The sequence below is a fragment of the Polyodon spathula genome, chromosome 18 (genome assembly GCF_017654505.1).
Source record: "Polyodon spathula isolate WHYD16114869_AA chromosome 18, ASM1765450v1, whole genome shotgun sequence".
NCBI lineage: Eukaryota > Metazoa > Chordata > Actinopteri > Acipenseriformes > Polyodontidae > Polyodon > Polyodon spathula.
In genome coordinates, this window is record NC_054551.1 from 33,977,152 (window position 1) to 33,999,656 (window position 22,505).

A 22,505-nucleotide genomic window follows, 5' to 3' on the forward strand; every position below is an offset into this window, starting at 1 on the left:
TTGTCTAGCCCCTGGCTATATCAAAGCATGTTTGTACAACCTCTCCAGCTGGCAGTTAGTAAAACAGTACAAAGGAAAACAGGCTGGTTTATGATCTTTGTATTTTAGCGATCCAGAGATTTGGGTCTTACTGCTGGAAAGCCAAATGTTAGATGTTGCAGAGGAATGTGAGCTGGTGCAGGGCTCCTGGATTTACAGCCTTACAACGGGTTCATGAAATCGCAACTGGGCTGAGAGGTCCTCTAGTTGTGATGTAAATGAGCTTGTGCAATCCTAGCTGTGGTTATTGCAGCACACACACACACATAAGAACACAACATAAGAAAAGTTACAAACGAGAGGAGGCCATTCGGCCCATCTTGCTCATTTGGTTGTTAGTAGCTTATTGATCGCAGAATCTCATCAAGCAGCTTCTTGAAGGATCTCAGTGTGTCGGCTTCAATAACATTACTGGGGAGTTGGTTCCAGACTCCCACAATTCTCTGTGTAAAAAAAGTGCCTCCTATTTTCTGTCCTGAACACCCCTTTATCTAATCTCCATTTGTAACCCCTGGTCTTTGTTTCTTTTTTCAGATTGAAAAAGTCCCCTGGGTCGACATTGTCAACACCCTTTAGAGTTTTGAATGCTTGAATCAGGTTGTTGCGTAGTCTTCTTTGTTCAAGACTGAATAGATTAAATTCTTTTAGCCTGTCTGCAGGCTAAAAGAATTGATCTAACACATGTAATTGCACATGAGTTTACATGGAAATTACATTATAAATACCAAGAACAGCATAGGTTTATAAATACCATTATAAATACCAACAACTACATATTTGAAGCATGAAAGATAAAACGTATCTTTCATGCTTCAAATATGTAGTGGCATGGTACTAGCACAACCATACGTTGTTATTTTATTTACTGTTAATCTTGCAAATATCAGCTACACCTAACCAGATACAAACTTGCGTTGTATATAAATTGTATGCAAAATGATATATATTATAATAGATATATATATATATCTAAAATATATAGTATATATATATATATATATATATATATATATATAGATATATGATATGATATACGAGCAAGCAATATTCACATCAGAGTATGAAATCTGTAATCACCTCTGTCATGTGTTGCAGAGCAGTACTCTTTAATCAGATGGAGACATTTTTATGTAAAGTCTGGGGTTCAGGCAGTTAAACCATTGTATATCTGTCAAGCGCTTGCTTTACAATGCTTTTCAACCTGGGGTTAGGTACTGCAATTCCACCGTCAGTGCTTGATCTGTCTCTCCCTGACAGCACTCATAAGTGCAGGTTGCATTCCCAATGGCTAACGCAGATCAAGCTTTATTCCAGCAAGAGACAAAGACAGTGCCAAAGCAATTAAAAAAAACTATTGTTAGCCAAAAAATATGAAGAGTTGCATTGTATTGATTTGTATTCAGCTAAACCAAATCCTGGCCAGTAAACTATGGCTTATTTGAGGTTTATTAGGCAGGATTCTGTTTTCATTAGCTGTGGGAAGTGCATCCCTAAATGACTTTGACACACGGTTTCACTTCAACACATTTTTTAATAGGCAACTATTGACATTCCCTCCCTTGATCTTAAACAGCTTAACTCCAATATCTAGAGGCAAAAAGAGCAGCAGAAACAAGAGCAACATGCAGAGACCCTTTCAGTACCAGAACTGTAAAGAGCTGAATGAACTTTCTTAAAATGTAATGCCATTCCTAGCAACTTTAGAAGCATAACCCTGAGACAAACATCTATTTACAGTGTTATAATAAATCATTACTTGCTGCTTCATGGATCAAGGGAAAATAAAGAGAGATTTCACAAAAATAACAATGAAGGTATTTGCATAACTAAAAACAAATACAAACATTCTCAATTTGGCGAGAGAAACAGACGATTCACAAAGTTTTGTAGCACTGTATACATAATGAACATTTTTTTATTATTTGTTATAGATATTACTATCTATAAAGATGACTAAAAATGCTTATGTTTATGTCAAAACAGCTGCTACAATAAATAGTATGGCATTTTTACATTACCAGTCAGCTCCACTTTTCTGAATCGCAACCAAACAAGAGAAACAAAAGAATTTCTAATCAAATGTCTTTTTCTGTTATTCTTCCCAGGCAGCTTTGTGACTGAAGTGGTGGCATTGAATCGGTCGGGCAAAGAGAGAGAGAGAGAGAGAGAGAGAGAGAGAGAGAGAGAGAGAGAGAGAGAGAGAGAGAGAGAGAGAGCAAAGTTCCTTAATAGCTGTGATTACAGCTCAGTTAAATGATTCTTCAAGTGAGAATCTTTAATCACCATCAACATATTTCAGATATTGGTGATACCAACTGCCAAACCTACATTATCAATAATTTACTAAAACAAAACTCTTAGTGGCTGCTTTTAAAGAACCCAGCTAGCACTAATCTTGGACAGCTAGTAGAAGCTGTTCCAGCATCAAGAACCAACAAATAAAGTGAATTTGGTTCTACAACTTTACTACCTAAGCATGCAAAGTCTTTATTTTTAAGACGTATTTATCAGCAGCTATCCAATAAATCAATTTATAAAGTGCTGATTTAAAAATAAAAAGCTGCCGCTTTTTATAAAAAGAGAGCCAACTTCAAAACATTTCAATATGTTTACATGCCTTTGTCAAAGGAAAGTGTGATTGAAAACAAACAGTGGAGGTACTTATAGGCTTTGGATGTCATGGCAACTACACTCATTTATTTCTATTTAAATCTATTCATGTGATCGTGATGTCATTCGCCACACACTGTAGTTGATGATGTAATGATCTACTGTTCCTTTCTATTTAAACCTTCAGGCATTATGGAGTTTATTTATCCATAGTCTTCTATATTGTACATTGTCTTATTCAATTTTTTCTAAAACTACACATTTTAGGTAATTCATGTTATGCGTTTTCTTTGTAAAGTGCTGAACCTCTGGTTCATTTACTTTTGAATTTCTTATGTTTGTATAATGTAATTTTGTACCTGTCTCTCCTACATATTTAATTTTATAACAATTTTAGCAAAATATACCATAAACAGGGTTGCTAGTTTTGCATGAGGGATTTTTTAAGATTGATTACTTTTTTTCTATATTGCAATGTTATCTTTACATATGTATTTGCATACCTTACATGTGCTCTTACAGGTTTGAATGTCCTATAATGTGTCTCCGATCCGTTTATCTCTACTATGTACTAAAATGTCAGCTAAATTTGCATCCCTTCTAAAAGCCACAATTGACTCTTTCAAAAAATATTTTTTCTCTTTTCTCTGAATTATGAAGTATACATAAATGCTTCAAAACTATGTTTGAAATGTTGGGTAATAAGTTAGAATATGTAATTATTAATGGTACTCTTTTAACCTTATTTTTTTATTTTATTCTATTGAAGTACTGTAGTTCATTTCTATTCAGTTTGCCAGCTTTTCTCAATTCTTTCTCTATAATATGTCCTATATATCCTCTTTTTTTAAGATTTATTTTTAATTCCTTTCTCTGTTTCTTACAGTCATTTTCATCGGAACAGATTCTTTTTTATCCTTATATGTGTATATGTGTATATATGTGTGTGTGTATCAGCTTTCACACTGTGCTCCAGATGGAGATAAAGTGCTGAAGGATACTGGATTAATGTTCTTTTCAGCCTTGCATGCTAAAACCCTGCAGGCTCTCTCAGTTCACTTGCTTCAACCTCATTGAAGAAGCTCACTCAAAACACGCTTAGCAGCGCAGCACACAAATGAAAGGTCTCAGGCTGGTATAACTAGTTTTATCTGCATTTTGAGCTAAGCACAAGGCAACAATTTCCGAACTGACCTTTATAAAAGGAGTTAGATAGCTAATGGTGAGCTGGGTTTTGAATCCATTTTGGACCAGCACAGAGTAGGCAAGATAACGTACAATAGGGCAGCACCCACTTATCCCTATGTGTTGGGAATTCAAACTCAGTACATCTGAAGAAGGGCATTATTTCACTTCAATTCCACAGTAGCAATCGCCAATCCATAATACAAGGGCACTTTTAGATAAGTTAGCTCTGTTTAATGTAAACAGAAACAAGAACATTTTCATGTGTTTTCACAGACTTTCACAGCACTTGACATTATATATTGCTACCTTATGTAAAGTAATCCGAGATTAGCTCTAATTAGGGTCTGTGAACCCAGCTTAGTATTATTTTGGACCGTTATATAGCTATACACTGTTAATAAAATAACTAATAACACATTTATAGATGTGTATAATCACTTTGTTATAAAGGATTCCTTCTATAAAGCTTTACTGAAAAAATCCTCTCAGCTTAACATAACATCAGAGAACCTGCTCTCCCCTTAGCATCTTGGCTCCCGGGCTTGCTCCCAGCTGCCACTTTGCATTTCACCTTGGTTGCTCTCAGAATGTCACCAGATAGTTAATGGCATTTAGCAAGCTTTCATTTTCTGAAATGTACTGTAGTATATAAAACATATACAAACTGGAACTCATAGCCAGTGTGCTTTTAAGTATAATGAAAAATGACATCCCGAGGCATGGCAGAAAAATTGGATTTCAGACGCTGATTATTTTTGCAATCCATCTCTTTTTTTCTTCTTTTGTTCCCCAAAACAAAATACACCTACGTGTAGGATCCATTTATAAATCATCAGTAAATGTGATATTAACTAAAAACACATTATACGTGTAACTTCCTACCATGTTACAAAGTATTATGAGTTTTCTTTACATAAATGTTACACATTCTGTAAGTATACAAAATGATCTAATATTGTAGAAAACATCCTTTAGAGGTGGATTATGGATGGTTTACAACAGATCTTTAGTGTTTCCAATAAACTAAAGTATGATATAGTCTGCTGTTAAATAAGCCAACAACAACATAGAATGATTTAATAAATAACAATCTATATTTTATTCATTAAACTCTGCAGTTAAAGCTGTCTGAACCCAGTATTACACAGTACTGTTTTTTGTACAATTATTATTTTTTCTTCCATGTATGCTTGTATATTTTACAATGATGCCAAGGTTAATTATTTAAATGTCTTAATTGTATCCTAAATTAAACATTTCCCACACAGCTAAGCATGTGAGCAGAGGTCGGCAGGGGCAATGTACAGAACAATTCAATTAATGCTGGCTGATTAGAAGGCTTTTTGAATTATTATCAGCTCTGAGTCTAACTGGTGAGTCAGTAACATTACAGGGCCTAGCCGATTCTGCTGAGAATGCATAATACACTAGTACACATGCTCATAAGCAAGCATATACTGTTGGAATACCATGCTCCATCAAACAGTGGTTTAGCATAATAATAATGACAGCAGGAAACTCTGTTTTGTATTACCATGACAAGCAAGCCGTGGCATAGCAACTAAACATAACAGGTGTATTCACAAAGGTGAAGCGCTGCAGTAATGTATTCTTATATAGAGGTCTAGAACAAGGGGTCTTTGAGCAAAGCTACATCTATAACAGTGAGTGTTAGTCTCTGCAGTATTTACAGCAGTGTGCAAATGGAAACATCTGGGTGTGAGAATTTAAATTTTTGGTCAGTAATCAGTGAGACACAATAGGCAATTGTGTGTAAATGTTAGGTGAGATAAGGACAAAGTACTACAGCATTAGATTATGGAAACTCTTCAGTGATGCTCATGTAGCTGTAAGATATAGGAAAATACCTATATCTATTATACAAGATAGAGTAAGAATAAGAAAGTTAGGAAATGGAGATTCTACTCCCCTATACAGTAATTATTATCGGTTTTAGCATTTAGTGCCTTACAGGATCCCAATGATTCAGAATCTACAACATGTGCAGATAACTTTGGAAAGCTGTTTTAAAAATGGCCTACATGCATCAATTAACAGCAGTCCTTGCAATACATACATGCTAGCTGTTTGTGCCTCTTATCAAAGAGACTTGCTCTTAATATACTGTTGCACCAATCAGCAAAACACATGAGCTGCTCTTCTGACAAGAAACAAATCCTCAGTTATGGCAGTAAACTCTCCAAATTGACACTTGTTCTGTAAAACCAGCATCCCAGCCAAAGGCATCATTAAAAATTCACCAAAAAATAGTGGCATTATAGTCCGGAACAAGCTAATCTGATTGTAGCCGTGCTCCACCTATTAACAGCAGGCATAAGTAGTGTTTACACTCGTTTACAGATCACTCAGCTTCAATAATCTTTCATTTGATTCTAAATGAACCCTTATCAAAGTGTACCCCTCTACATTTGCATGGAAATTCTGCAGTTTTGCCAGGCAGTATACTTCAAAACTATTGGTTTGAAAGAAGTAGCTTATCTTTCTGCAAGTCCCATACACATTTTTCTGATCTTGATTTGAACTGTAAACGATGTATGTATATTTGTGTGCAGTCTGAACTATATTATGGGCATGTGTATCATAGCTTTTTTATAAGCATTATATGTTTATTTTTGACTCCAATTAATCGTACTGTAAAACGCCTAACAGGAACAGGGAGTTACTTTAGAAATAATACTGTTGTTTCATAAAGAATTAGATTCACTTTCAAGCTTGTGGTATATCCGATCCTGGCAAAAGTGCACCACACTTGGAGAAAGCTAATTTTGCTTCATGGCTCAGACTCTTTGGAACTCTATCCCAGCTTTGATGTGTGATGCTCCCACTGTCACACGCTTTAAATCAACTCTCAAGACCCACCAGTTCTCTCTTGCTTTCCATGCTCTTTAAGCCTGTTAACTGCTATTAGTTGCTCTGTTGTTGCTACTATTTCATATAAAATCCTACTATCATGCATTATGCATTTTTCACTGTACTTAATGTATTATGCATGTTTTTGTTACTGTATATCATGTATTATGCATTTCTCTGTATTTAAAGTATTATGGATCTTCTTGTTACTGCATCTTGTAAAGCGCTTTGTGATGGTGGTCCACTATGAAAGGCGCTATAAAATATAGACTGATTAGAGCCTGACAATGCTGATACAGCTCATTTAAGCATGACAACAATCTCTTTACACGGATAGCATTTGTAATACAAAAGATAACCTATAACGGATTTCCAGGGTTTAAAAGGTTACAATGCTGTTAAAAAACCTCTCAAGTGTCCCTTCATCCATTTCTGCACATTAAAGGTCAGGCCCTACCATAATGATATTTGTTTTCTTTCCAACTAAAATTCTGCTTGTGTTCCTTATACACTATTTATATTGTTGATCAATATAATGATCATTCTGATAATCAAACAAATTAAATACATTAATTCAATACAAACAGTGATTAAATGAAGTACCATTAATGGAACAGAAGTAGTTAGTAAGGCACCAGAGGGCTTTGTTGCCAGTGCTTATATTTATATAAAGGTACAGTAGGTGGCCTATTAGACTCTCCCTTTTGTCCCAGAGTGACTTCATTAATGGAAATTGCCTCAAAGATCCCACGTGTGTCGTAACATAATCAGGCTATTTAAGAAAAAAAAAAAAAAAAAAAAACTTCTTACATTTTCAGTTTAGATGTTAACCTTGTTTCTTCTACAGCTTGCATGCAGTGGCGACATTGCTACAGCTTCTATAAAGCTAATGTATACATATACCTATACAAAATATATGCATTCATAAGCTGAGTAATAAATGAATGATGTTTTAGCAGCACATTGCCAGTGCCGATAGGACATTTTCTGGGTTTATAAAACGATATCTGCTTTCTACTTGTGGTGATTATAGAACAGCTGTCTAATGTCAAAACAAGATTTAAAAACAAGGGTCAGATGTTACTGTTCTATAATCACGTTGATCATGACTGCAACTTAGCATGCTCGTTTAACTGAACTGCTAATCATCAATGATCCCCCTGCAACAGAAACAATTACACCATATACTTACATTCCCCCAACAAGGCATCACTGTCTCCATAAACAACAGCCACAAGCAGGCTATATCCAGCGTATGTATGTATGTATGTATGTATGTATATATATAATATATATATATATATATATATATATATATATATATATATATATATATATATATATATATATATATATACATTATATACTGCATTCATGAGGAAGGGCTTATATGTTCGTCTATCCCTGTGGCTCTGCTAGAAGCATTTCCCAACTTCTAAGGGGAAAAGGCGCCCTTGACCCATCAATCATGCTTCCTGTGCTAACGATGGACTTGTGCATAAGAGCCACCGTAAGCAATGAGAGGCAGCTGGAAGGAAAAGGAGTGAATCAACTGTCATCTGCTCGGATCTGAAGGCATGTGTGTCTGTGATTAGAATTGTCAATCAGGGCTTCCACTGTACATCATGCTACGGAGGGACAGGGAGGGAGGATGAGGAAAGGGGAGAGACCCAGAAGGGGAGAGCGTGTCCTCTGCAGCACTCTGTGGTTACACCCTGGAGTGTCTGAGGTGCAGACATTATGCCTGCCGGATGCCTAAGAGATATCTGTCCTCTGTAAACTAATCTGTGCAGTCTATTCTCTGACTTGTGTGTGGAGGTACCTGTGTGGAATGTAGCTGGATATCATATTTAACTGATACACGTTAGAAGCTTATTAGGCTTAATTCAGACAGCTCCTCAAGACCTATTCAAGCATGTGAGATTCCAAGCATTAGTTAAGTCCTACTGTTGCGGTTAGTGCAGCCTGTTGCTTTGAACACCACCTGCTTCACGCTACATGATTTTGAAATTGCACAACCCATACTATATATCACTTCCTGATCAAATCAGAATAAATGGTTCAAACAGATTTTGCACAATACTTGAGTGCCATTTATGGAAATAGACTTACAAAAGTTGTTTTGCCTGCACAAAACTAAGCTGAGCCTGAGTGCTATGGAGTTGCACTGGTGCATGTGAAGCATTGCCTGCAGCCTTGGACCTGCTTTCTGGCAATGCCGACCGATCTCTTTATCAGTTATGACTGCAATGTGTTGACTCAATGTTAGCAAATCTACCCAAGATGTCCCATCTCACCTTCTGAAAGAACTTGTTTTTCGATGCAGAAAGTTAAAGGATAAGGACACACAACCCCATACAATTGATGAGGTTAGCTGTGAAACACAACAACTGGAACTGTTTTGCAAAGACTCAAAATCAAACAACATACAAACATGCTGCAATTAATATTTTTCTGCATCAGTTTGTTCTTCAATTTAAATAGTGTTGTGATATTTCTCTAATTATAAAAGAGTATCGTAAAACCTTGCAAAGAGGTGTAGGAGTGGAGCTGAGATAAAACAGTCAAAGTAGAGACATCTTCAAGTCCTATGGGAAAATGCACGTGTAAATTAAAGATCATGCTGCAGTGGATTTCTATGTAAATTTAGAACAAACCTTTCAATCCCCATTCAAAATGAATAGATCTTGAACACAATAACAGTAGACGGTGAAATTGAAAACAATAAAATATAAACATGAGAATATAAAAAGAGGGGAAAAAGCTTTGTAGATTTCTCGACAGATTGTCATAGCTTGTGATAATCCACTTATTTTGTATGTGTTTCTTTTACTCTTTATTTATTAAATTAATCTGCTGTACTCAGATATATCAGAAGAAATGAAGGGTGATGTATTCATTTAACCATGTAGAAGACAAAGTTTTGTTGAAGCGTTTGTTTACCGCAAACTTTCTGTTGACTATTTTCTGATTTTGAATGTTAGAAATTGCTGAGGACAAAAACAGCATATATTAAGCACCGGAATATGAAGTGATGTACACCATTCCCAAGAATGGTTGTGTGTATTCATCAAATAAACAAGGCTTCACCAAAGGCCATGCTTCATCAAACACAATGGAAATTCCTCAAGATATTCAGACCACTGCAAAGACTGAGAATTGCAGGAGTTGAAAAAAAATTATTAAAAATTAAAATAATGACCCTATTTGCATCAGATTCACTTCAGTTTCCATTCTGCCTACATATGGCAATGTGATGTGCCCATGAGTGTATTAATAGGTCTTTCTAATTCTGTTGTGTTAGTAAAGAAGAAGAAGATGCAGCATAATCACGGAGTAGAAAAACCCATGTTCTCCCTCCTCAAAAACAGTTTAAAGCTGCTTGAACTCCAAATGGATGCTGATGGAGTCTGGCAAGCCCTTAAATCGTTTAATCTGAAGTGATAGCCCATCAAATTTCATCCGAAATTTCTACACGATTTCGGATAAAGGTCAAACCGGCAATTCTCCAAGGTCACACTGAATTGAGCCAGGGACTACGGTTCATTAAAATGCAGGATGCCCTATCTATTAGTGTTCATTCTCTCTAAACAAATGGTCTGACTTTTTAATTTTTTATTACAATTTCCTGCTGGACTGTTGTTCACTAATGATGTCTGTAAGGTCTAGTAAGGTCCAGTAAGGTCCAGTCCAGCTCTGCCCTTCATAAGAGTAAAGAAGTTGTAAGAGCCTAGTTTTTTCTCTTTCTCTTCTCTAGGGCAGGTCTCCTGACCCTAGCGAGGCGGCAAGGTCATTGCATTTTAACAACCTACGGTCCACAATCCCGATAATGGAAGTGCTGTTTCAAAGGCAGCAGGTCTGCTTTATAGAAAAAGATTTATAGAAACGCTACACTGCATCTTCTTTTTCAGGTTTATCCATAAACAAATGGCGAGTCATTTTTATTTCAGCCAGCCTGACCGACACCCAAAGGAAAACATTAAGCAACTTGGCTGTGAAAGGATAAGCTGTTGTGGGATGAACAGGTGCTTGCCTGTGCTATTGCAATCTGTGTGAGCCCCTGTAAATAAAATTGAATGAGTTGTTGTGTAGCTCCTTAATAGCATTTCCGGCAGACAAGTTTTGCATATTATAATTTTTTGGGTTCTACTGATGCAGCACCTATCCACTGCAATGGCATTATTTGGGCTTTGCATGCATCACACTGGGTTGTTACTTATGAGACGAAATAAAAAGCTGCAGGACTGAAACTATATTCTTTTCCTTTGATGGAGATAGGTAAGGACTACAAAACAGCATTGTTGTGTTTTAGTCTACATCACAAGCATCAAGCTAAGTCAACTCAAGACAGCAAATACTGTCCTAGACGTCAAATGTATCCGAGACACGTTGAGCAGTTTGTACCTCAAGTCTACATCCTTTGGTCTGGATTTGGGGAATTCGTGAAAATGATGAAGACAGTGACAATAACATTGGTTCCAGATTTGACCTATTTAGAGGCTAATACTGAAATAGTCCCAACCGCTCCAGTTTGCAGCAAAATGAAAATAATTAACCCTTACACTCACTTCAGATGGCAATGAAATGTAGGGATTTGTGTTCACAAAAAACAATATGTTAGCTATACGAAGAACTGGGTTAGTTTTTAGGTAGGACACAGCAAGCAGCCTAAAACCACAAACTTGACCCAGTTTACTAACTGCTCTACTTTCCCTAATAAAGTGTAAAAATAATGTAGCTTGATATAGCAATACAGCGTCTGCTGCTTAAGGAGAAATTCAGGAATCATCTGTGGCGTAGGGTACCTTTGACAGAAAGATTGTTATTGCTGTCTAAATGCAGTTAGGACTGTGAGAAACACAACCCACCACTTTTCTTTCCAGGCAACCCCATGCAGGCACATGCATTCGCATGATCTGGCAATCTCTCACCATTACAATGAAGGATGTTGCCATTTCCAATGGAGTATCCGGGTTCATTCCAATCCCTGAAATCTGATTTCTCAGGCACTGTTTTCCCACGGGCCATGCTGTAGCTATGGGGCATTCATTCAGAGCTCAGTACACATACAAACTGTTCAAACCTTCAGAGGGGATGAGCCAAGCTAGACCTCAAGCTCAGTGGCCAAACAGCAGCAAAGCTATCGAAACGCAGAATGAAACCATTATTCTGCGATTTTGTGATAAATGAATTGACACTTCCCCATGGGGCACACAGGCCCTAGTGAATCTGAGCACAAGCAGAAAATGACAGGTGCTGAGCAAAATGTTTTTAAATCTGCATTGTTATCACGTGTAACTCCCCCTTGGACCATCTTTAGTTGGTGCCCTTCACACCATCTGGAGCACCTTCTGTTGTTTTGGAAGCATGTTTTCATTGACCATCATGGCCTACATATCACGCATTACATAATTCCTACTGAAAGAGTTTGGAAAGCAGTGTAACGTGGTTGAGGATGGCAGTATTAGAATCTGTCACTGTTTCTACCCTTGTGAATCTGGGTCAACGAGTATTAGTCCTAGAAGTCTTGGAGCTTCTAAAGGGTAGATCAAGTCCCCCACAGCCAGCACAATCAAATAAGCCTGCCTTCTAATGAGAAACCATGCTGCACACATTCCAATATGTCTGTATGAGAGGCAGACAAATGACCGGCTAACATCTGTATTCCTTGCAGCTCCTGCCTGTTGTATTACAGCACCAAATCACATTACACTAGAAAAAAAATGGGAGCAAAAAAAAATAATACTGAGTCATTTCTTTCTATCTGATACTGACATATATCACCAATCGCCTATCCAGTAACAGTGTTAGAACTGGATTTATTTAAAAAGCGCTCATGCCCTGGAGGTTTTGTGACCTAAACCCAATTTTCCTCAGCAGTACAATGATTGCACTGTTCCTGCTGATTTATTCTGACACCTGTGTACAGCTATGCCTTTTAAGCACTCTCATAATATTTTCACAGAACGTGTGGTAAAGAGGGGCTAGAGGTGGTGGGTTGGGGGAAACGTCGACTGGGGTGGTGCTGGGGACAAATTCCTATGTCAGACTGTGTAATTGTTGCAGTTCAGGCAGGCTAGTTTAATTTTAACTGCTGGTCAACCATTTACATGGACAGTCAGCTTTTCTTTCTGCTTTTTTCAATGGTCCTTTCAATGCTGATTAAAGAGAATAGAGTAACAAAGGAAGAGCCTTCTACAAGCAAGTCAAAGGCACCTCGAGTGGACCTGTAATGTGCAAACTTGACTGATTGCTTGAGGTCCTCACACTCTGACCACTCTTGCAGGACAGAGCCTCTGCTGGCAGGTTGAAGCCACTAACTCAGGAGGGGGATAGCCCAGAAGCAACGCACACTGGAGACCCTGTGGGTCAAAGGGTCATAGGCTTACATCCCATCCCTTTATCTATTTTAATCTCAGTCTCAGCAGTGCAATCTGTTCTCATGGTAATATTGAACATGTTTACTGGGAATAGCCATTCAATTCAATATATGTATCCATCCATTATCATTAACTGCTTAATCCTTTACAGGGTCACAGTGAGCTGGAGCCTAACCTGGCAGACACAGGGTGCAAGGCAGGACTACAACCTGGACGAGATGGCACCACACACAAACACACACACACACACACACACACACACACACACACACACACACACACACACACACACACACACACACACACACACACACTAACTCACACCGGGCAATTTAGAGTGACCAATAAACCTGAACAGCATGTCTTTGGACTGTGGGAGGAAACCGGAGTACCCGAAGAAAACCCACGTGAACACGGGGAAAACATGCAAACACAGACAGACCCCCTAGGCTGGAATCGAACGCAGGACCCTTGTGCTGTGAGGCAGCAGCGCTAACTATTAAAGCAACCCGTTAAAATATTAAACAATCACTAATTTACCTATTTTGACAATTTTGCAAGATTTTCAGTTCCAGTGGTTTGATTTCATATGCTTAACAAATCAAAGCAACAGAAGCAATGGGGTGCTCTAATAAATGTGCACAACACTGTATATCGTCCCTTTAAATGACGTATATGGCAAGGCATAACACGTCACACCTCGCTGATTCAATTCTAACTGTGCTGTACTTGCACATGTGCTAATCAATCTGTACATACACACACACAGCCACAAATACACTTACAGCGGAAACGTCAAAAGACATTTTGCGATTGAATGGCAGTAATGCCATTTCTGTGTAAACATGGGGTAACACTTCATGTAACCTGTTACCTCATAAGTGTGTCAAGACATTAGAGATGCTTAGGACCAGTTTGATGTATGCAGAGAATCCAGCTATTACTGAAAAAGATGTTCCTATGACATCTCTAATCGAGAACGTCCTCCAATAATTCCAGTTCAACCCGTCCACTGTTAAATATATAATGTATACTGTATCACTATACTGTAAATACCAGACACAGAAGGTATAAGCACACTTTTTATTTTCTGAGGAACAATGCACACAGCATGAATCTTACAGATTAAGGTTGGTGAGCGTTGTTGCATGTGTCTGTTTGAATTTAGATTTAAACATACATTTTACATGGTAATACATAGAAGTATCTACAGTGTAAAAATATACAATATTCAGCATCTTACTATAGAGAGCATGACAAATGGAATATGCATACACCATTCAGTTTGTATGTATTGATCTGAAGTAATTGCGGGGGCGGGAAGGGGGGGGTGGGGATAAACAGCAACCACAAAATTAGTGTTGATCCTTCACCGCCTGTGATAGAAATTGCTGCTGATCAGGAACACTGTAGCTATAACATCACCACCTCTCCCAGCATGCAGTATTGTATAAATACTGCTGTAGGCATTTGTTGAACCACAGCATGAATGACATTTTAATGGACACGCAGTGCAGTAAACAATATGTGTGCATTTTCTGTGTTGATATAGACATATGGGGACTGGGTTTAACTTTGTGCATAGTGGCTTGGTGAGAATAGAAAGCAAGGGAATTCTTTGACGTCCCTGCACTTCATGCAAAATCCCATTGTTTGCATCATGTCACTTTTCTGATGAAATTAAATAGAGAAAAATAAATGCAAGTCTTGCAAATACCCCTAAGACAGTAACTTTACTTTCAAGCGGCATCAAAGGAGTAAATGAGGCTTGCCTGAAGCTAACAAGTGGGGTTTTGATTGAATCAGGGTGATTGTTTACAATAAAGACAGACTTCACTCTTTAAATTCAACAGATATCCTCCTTGTAACCTCAGCCCATGTTCCCTCTCAGTGGTGTCTGTGTAAATCTTGAGCCCCATGATCCATAACCTCTCATTCCCTTCAGATCTGACTGATGTTCTGTCCCATACAGGTGGAGTAGATTAATTCCCTTTTCTCTGAGGTGAGAAGACAGTGCATGAAAGAGGCAAGTTTAATGTACTGATATAGAATGCTCTTCTACCCAAGCTCAGGACTTGTAATGGGAATGACAATGTGCCCAAAGAAGTTTAGCGTTTTGTTCAGGGTGGCTGAGTATGAGAGATTGGGTTCAAATTGAATATCACATGTTATTGCTATGGAGCGTCAGGTATTTCAATGTCTTTTTTTTTTTTTCAATCCCGACGAGAGCAATAACACTTCCAGTTCTCGGGATAGGTAAGAAAAATAGATTTACTGAGGAATTTCCTGGAATGCAATTTGCTTTGCTGAATTCAAGAAAGAAAAACTAACTAATGTCCTTTTTTCTTTAAAGGGGACAGGTTCCATTTGTGTGGATGTGTCAAAGACCCTTCTGGACTCGATTTGTCTCTTATAAAATGCCTGATCTGAAGTTCTTCAGATGTTAATGGAAAACATTCTGATAAGAATGTTGACAGAAAAACAGACCAAAGGTCCAATCCATTACTTTTCTGACTTTTCGGAAGTGCAGGGAGGAAGCATTAGAAAGGCGTTTTCTTGTGATTTCTTGGTTCTATACATAACAATTACTAGGATTAAATCACCATTATTTTTGTTTTTTATAATTGCAGCTGTAATCCAGTATATTACATTTTAGGTGTCCCACATTACAGTTTATCCAAAGTAATTTGGCAGAATTGGTATTAATAAGGTGCAACAGCTAGGTTGGAGCTAGTAGCTTGTGGAGATAGGTATGCAGCTGTCAGTGTATGAGGAGCATGCAAGCCTATGGAAGGGCTAAAGAACGATGTCTAGTTTCTTACAACAAATATATTACATTCACTCTTTATTGTAAGTGGCACCTTTTTAGTTTCTGAATTGTTAACAAACAGCTCACTGACACATCAGCTAATGTCGATCATTTTGTGTTTATGGTTTTTGTAAACTATTGAGAAAGATCTAATAAAATAAAACCTGGTTCTTGTTTTCTAAGCTTAAAACATTTTTACTCTGAGATGGAAGCTAGCATGCAAAAACAAACCAAATCTGCTTCCTTTTATGTCTCATCCTTATATAATTTATAATTTATACTTCAAGCATGGTCCTATTGGTTCAAATGAAATATTCAAAATCATTATGCTCTTTTTTCTCTACGGTGATATTTGAGTTTAATTAAACATGAAGTCCTCACTTATGTGATTAATTCATGCACTCTTTGGAAATATTTATTTGGCTGTATTGATTATTGGACCGTATGCTTACTCTCTCTGTTGACTTTTTTTCATGAAAGTCTATAACTAGGCAGCTTTTTAGAACCTTAGTTTTAATATAATGCTGACTGAATCCCTGTCACATCAGCAACATAATTCAACGATGTATAACTTAATGCAAGAAGTCAGATTTGAAATTTGCATTTTTCCTGAGCTCAGGTGGGTCCCTATTGATTAGTATTCACCAGTCTGATAAAAATGAGCAAGCTGGATTTAATGTAATGTGCTAATTCTCAGCAAATATTGATCTCAGGCAGTTCATAAATCTGTACATCATGCTGTACTTAAATGTGTACCTTTTGTTGCATGATATAACCCCAACCCTAACCCTGTTCTGATACAATTGAGTACTTACATATATCATTCAAAATGATGTACATGTTAAGTGCACTGTAACTATGCATAATAACATTGTAATTATGTGTAAGTAAGTACACATGTATTTACTAATGTAACTGCTATGTAAATACACAGTAATTAGAGTCACTTAATTTAGCAAACTTTGGCTCAGATTTCTTTACATTCCTAAAAGGATAATCCCCGCTCCATATCCACAATGAGACGCTTTTTAAGAGCGATAACACATTGGAAGGCATGGTCTATGCTGATACAATCCTTTTTACAGGTGGTTGAAACAGCACAACCAAGGCCTTCTTGTGTGTTACTGCCCACTTAATGGGTGCCAAGACTGGAATTTCCACTTCAGTGTTCTAAAGCCAGTACCATAATGATTATGACTCAACTGGTCCAACTTCAAAAGAGAAAGCAAGGACTGCTTGCATCGATTTGTTATTCTCCAGTATTTGCTGCAGTCAATACAGTGTATCAAATATTCTATATGAATAAAAAACAAAAAAAAAGGCGTGCTTAAGAACTGAAAAAAAAGCCAAGATGTGAAAATAATGTTAATGAGTGTTCAAAGCTGTGAGAAATCAAAAACAATGTGAATTTCCTGTGGGATTTTTATTTTGCATACTTTTCCATACACTTGACTCCAGAGCTTGTATGAATTTTAAACAAGCACTAAGACAAGAATACAAGGTCTTCAACAAAGAATTAAATTAATGCAAAATAAAAGGAAAAAAACATAATCTGTATGTCAGAGAATAGCCTATTAAATATGTGGTCATTATTTTACTTTTCTTTTTAAGTAAAAAGAGCCTTACTCTTTTATTATAAGCCACAGAGCACAGAATATACCATTTCTGGTTTTCATACGCTTAATACAAGTTAATCCACTCTAATGTGTGCGTGTTAGTCATGTTAGAAATCTGTTAAATATTATATGGTCTATAACCTCAGGAAAATGAACAGATACTGTGTGGTGGTGTAAAATTCTTCCCACAATATCAAAAGTTATATGATTTCTGCATAGGTTGTCTAATATTGAGGGATATTCACATTATAACAAGGAAAATACTGCAGAAATAATATATCTTTATCTATCTATCTAGCTATATTAGATAGATAAAATATACCTATAACTGATATTGATCTGAGACAGGACATGTCCTATTGGGTTTAGATTAATTACTGTGTGTTTACATGGTAGTTACTTAGTAAATATATGCGTAATTACACAGAATTATAGTGTTATTATGCAAACACACACACACACACACACACACACACACACACACACACACACACACACACACACACACACACACACTCCTTTCTGGTTTCATTCATGGTTTTGTCAAATATCTTTCATGACTACTGAAAGAATGATCTGCTTAGGTTATGCAAATCATGCAATCACTATCCAGTATCATTATAAACAAAGACAGCAATATAAACACTAGAGCACTCATTCCAAAACAGAAACTGTGCTGCATAAAATTATTTATTTTTTGCTGTAGAATTATACTTGGTATGAATACAAAATATCAGAGTTATTATAAGCAATGTATTCTTCTTCTAGTTGTTTAAAGATGGAAGCACCCATGTGATCTCAACAGAGCTCTATGAATCATGTATCACCTCTAATGACATCAGGTACACCTGAGTGTAACCATTAACCAGAACCCCCTGCAACACTCTGCCCCTGGTTGATGTAAGAAAAGCTACATTAACCACCAAAGATCATGCCTAATTTCACTAAGGCAGTGGGCAATGTAGACAACATGATGTAAAGCAGCAGATATAGTTTCAAATAGTCTAACAAGATGAAAAGTAATGCGGGGAAAAATGGAAACTAATGGGTGAATTACATGAATAGTGAATTCCATTTAAAACACAATGGATCGTTAAAAAACATATAAGCAGTATAAACTAGACTTTAACACATTGATAATGCACCGTTAAGTTAAAGGAATGAGGGTCATTGTTATTCTAATGAACCAAATCTGCTTAATAACTGAAGTTCTTCTATATTTCAAATAATCTGAGGGTGATTATAATGAGACCTGCTTCTAACCTTAACTTCTGTACTTAACACCCACCTAGAGTGCTATTTGCTTATAGAAATCCATTCCTTGCCAGCAAATGGTGCCTTCTGCTGTTAAGCTTATCTCACAATTATTTTAATGTAATTTTGGCTGAATCATTAGCCCTTCATGCCTTTCAGTCCTGGAGTCCTGGGTTTGAATCAGACTCAGATATTGTGCTGTAATAACATGACTTACTGAATTTAGGGTAACACTTTACATTACGTGTCTCTAATTTCTGTGTATTTACATAGTAGTTACTTAGTAAATGCATGCGATCTTGCAATAATTGCATTGTTATTTTCCATAGTTACAATGTACTTAATGTGTAAATATTTTTGCACACTATATATATATATATATATATATATATATATATATATATATATATATATATATATATATATATATATATATACACACACACACACACACACACACACACACACACACACACACAGTCAAGTTCACAATTGTATTACTTTTTTTTTTTTTTTTTTTTTTTTTTTTTTTTTTTTTTTTTTTTTTTTTTTTTTTTTTTTTTTTTTTTTTTTTTTTTTTTTTTTTGACAAGGGTTAGGGTTAGGGTTAGGGTTAACGTTACGGTTAGGGTTATAAAATGCAAAAAGATTTACACAAATACAAGTACTTTGTAACTATGCATAATAACAGTGTAATATGTGTACGTACACATGTATTTACCAAGTAACCACTATGTAATTACATAGTAATTAGAGGCACTTAAAATAAAGAGTTACCGAATTTAGTGTGGCCACATAATTATTCTGTAATAACCCTTTTAATAATTACGTTCATATTTTCTTTTTACTATTAAATTACTTTTTTTTTTGTTGGTAATATAGCATGTGCCTCAGACTGGCCCTTACATTTCATGAACACCATTAAATAAATAAAATCATAAGGCATCATTATTTAATCAGGCTCCATGTAATTATGAAGGCTCCACCTGGACTCCCTGATGTCTTTTGACCTAAATTTGCCATTGTGGTATTTAGGACATCGTCAATGTATATATGCATTGTTTGCCAGTGCCACAGCTTACTGCAGCGTTGCTGTTTTGTATGCATATTGAATAGGAATTAAATGAACAGACTGTGATTTGTTTTAAGCAGATTAGATTACTGATTAATAGTACATGATTTTATCAGTCTGCTTATACCAGCGCATTGGTCCCATTTTGAAATGACATTTTGTGGAGCAGCACAGCAGAGCAGCACGATGAAGAGCACGGCATTCTGAATGGAAATGAATGTTCATCGGAAAGAGGACTGCAGCGTGCATGGCTTGTAATGAGTGTGCACATCTAATCGTGTTGGGATGAACACAAAATGAATCATTGCAAGGCATTTTGATTCATGTAAATTAAACACATAATACTAAAATCATTATAAAATAGATTTGGCTTAAAATAGATTGTCTCAGCAGGCTCTGTCCTTGTGTGTCTATTTTAATCTAGTTATTTACATTGTTCTCCCTAAAATTTGAGTTTAAAACATTGCAGTGTTTAAATAAAATGAATTAAATATTGTCCTCTCCAAGTTCAATGCAATCATTCACTATCAAATATTTATTTAAATATGTGCTCCTAAATGACAGCACACACACACACACACACACACACACACACACACACACACACACACACACAAGTGACTAGGAGATCTTGGAACTCTCTCTCTCTATGCACATGAGCAGAGAATATAAGTTCACACATGTTTGGAGGTACATGAGTTCATTCCAATTCTAGAATATTGATCCCAGAACTGCTCTCAAAATGAACCTGCATCAGTTTTCTTAAAGCAAGTGCCTCTTGTGCTTTCCCCTGGTGCTGCATTATACAAATTAGGGGACGGGAATCACAATGAATCAGTAAGTGCACGAAAGGGCAAAAGAATGTATTCTTTGTGCTTTACACACAATGCATGCTGTTTCTATGGAAACATATTGTTACACACGGGACTCAAATAAGCTGCAGCAAAAGGCCTTTTTTACTCAGTTCAAACTGAAATTGTGAAATCATCAGTGCATTGATTAAATGTGTTAGACATGCACTGGAGAGAGAGAGAGAGAGAGAGAGAGAGAGAGAGAGAGAGAGAGAGAGAGAGAGAGAGAGAGAGAGAGAGAGAGAGTTGTGCAAACAAAACACAGTTTTATATTTTAACAAAGGAGATAGTCAAACATATAGAGCCTGTGATCATGTAGGGAATTAATCTGAATTATAAAAAAGCATGGAAAGCATGCATTTCTAGACCTATTAAAGATAAATATTTTGATCATATATGGTAGCAAGTAGCAGCACCTCCAGCAAAGGTTGTTGCAACAGAATGGGGGATGAGGTCATCCCCAGTCCAGATCTGTGAATCGCTCTTTCACAAGCCATACTGTGTGTAAAGACAACTGCCTCTTCTCTTGCTGCACCAATTACCGGATCCATAAACAGCATTAAGACCTTTACAAAGGTTCTCTTCATTAATGACCCCCAGCACTGCAGTTAAAATGAAACAGAAGATTCTAATTCCCATCTTGAATCGAAATCAAAGCTACAGTAAGGTGAAATGATTTGTTGATTTACCAGCCCTGAAGTAAACCAAAATTACCAGCATGATTATCTCTAAGAGCCATGAGTGCATAAGCAGTGCTCAGGATGTTTTATTTCGTAACCATTTTTCACAGTCCTTTTATAGCAGCTATATTCAACCTGCCAGGTCTTTTTCTTTAACATACATTTGTTATAATAATTGACTGCATACATTTTGATAGTGAACTTTACAATATAAACAAAGTTGTAATAAAATGTATGAATAAAAAAACAATCTGGTGCTGTTCCGCACTTTGTGTGTAAATGATGCCAGTGTCATAATGATTGTAAGCATCGCTTCTTTAAAGCTACAATTGCCTAACAAGAGTTCAACACAAATCCACAGTAACAGTGGCCACAACTACTGCACTTCATTTCAAGCTCAAGGCACAAACAGTTTTGGTCCACAGCCTGAAATCAGGTGCTCTACACAGTATGAGCTGGCATCTGTACTAACCTTTTCGTTGATGTGTGCTTTTAGATCTCCCATGCTCTCATTGTCAAAACCCGATTAGTTCCCACTAATGGTATTTGAAAAGTCCATGCTGTTTCTAAAGCAGAGGTAATCCTGTTTCCCATTTTAGGGACATTTTGAAATCTGGACTACATCCTTCCCATTGCCAAATAATTGTATTAGGATTTGAGCGCTCTTTTTTTTCTTCTTTTTCTCTGCTCAAGCTGAAGTTGCCTGGTTACCTCTCTCTCTCTCTCTCTCTCTCTCTCTCTCTCTCTCTCTCTCTCTCTCTCTCTCTCTCTCTCTCTCTCTCTCTCAGGGTGGCTCCATACACTAATTCATTGGCCAATCAGGAGCAGCACTCGCAATTAACTCTTTCCTGCCTCACTGTCCTGATTCCCAGGGAAGCGAGGAGAGCAGGCAGGGAAGAGAGCTTCTCTGTGCATGATGGATATATGAAGGGGGGAGGGCATAAGATAAATGTCTATATGGATGGAGAGAGAGTGAGAGAAGGGAAGTGAAAGAGTGAGTAACCCTGGATACATTTCCAAGTCTTTGACCGAATTTACTAAAACATATGATCTACACCCCCACCCCACTCCTCACTGCATCCCCCGCCACCACTCAAACACATTTTAGCTAGCTTCTTGTTTTAATCCTAGCTAAT

At 36.9% G+C, this 22,505-nt stretch overlaps 1 protein-coding gene across 9 annotated transcripts in view; it reads right to left on the reverse strand.

Moving 5' to 3' along the window:
- Window positions 1–22,073, reverse strand: part of LOC121330974 (disabled homolog 1-like) — an 80,406-nt gene extending 58,333 nt beyond the window's left edge. For all 9 annotated transcript variants that reach the window (XM_041278020.1, XM_041278017.1, XM_041278016.1 and 6 more), the window contains exon 1: window positions 21,842–22,073. The gene's annotated coding sequence lies outside the window, so the exon portion shown is untranslated. The remainder of the gene's footprint in view (window positions 1–21,841) is intronic.
- Between the last annotated feature and the right edge of the window lie 432 nt (window positions 22,074–22,505).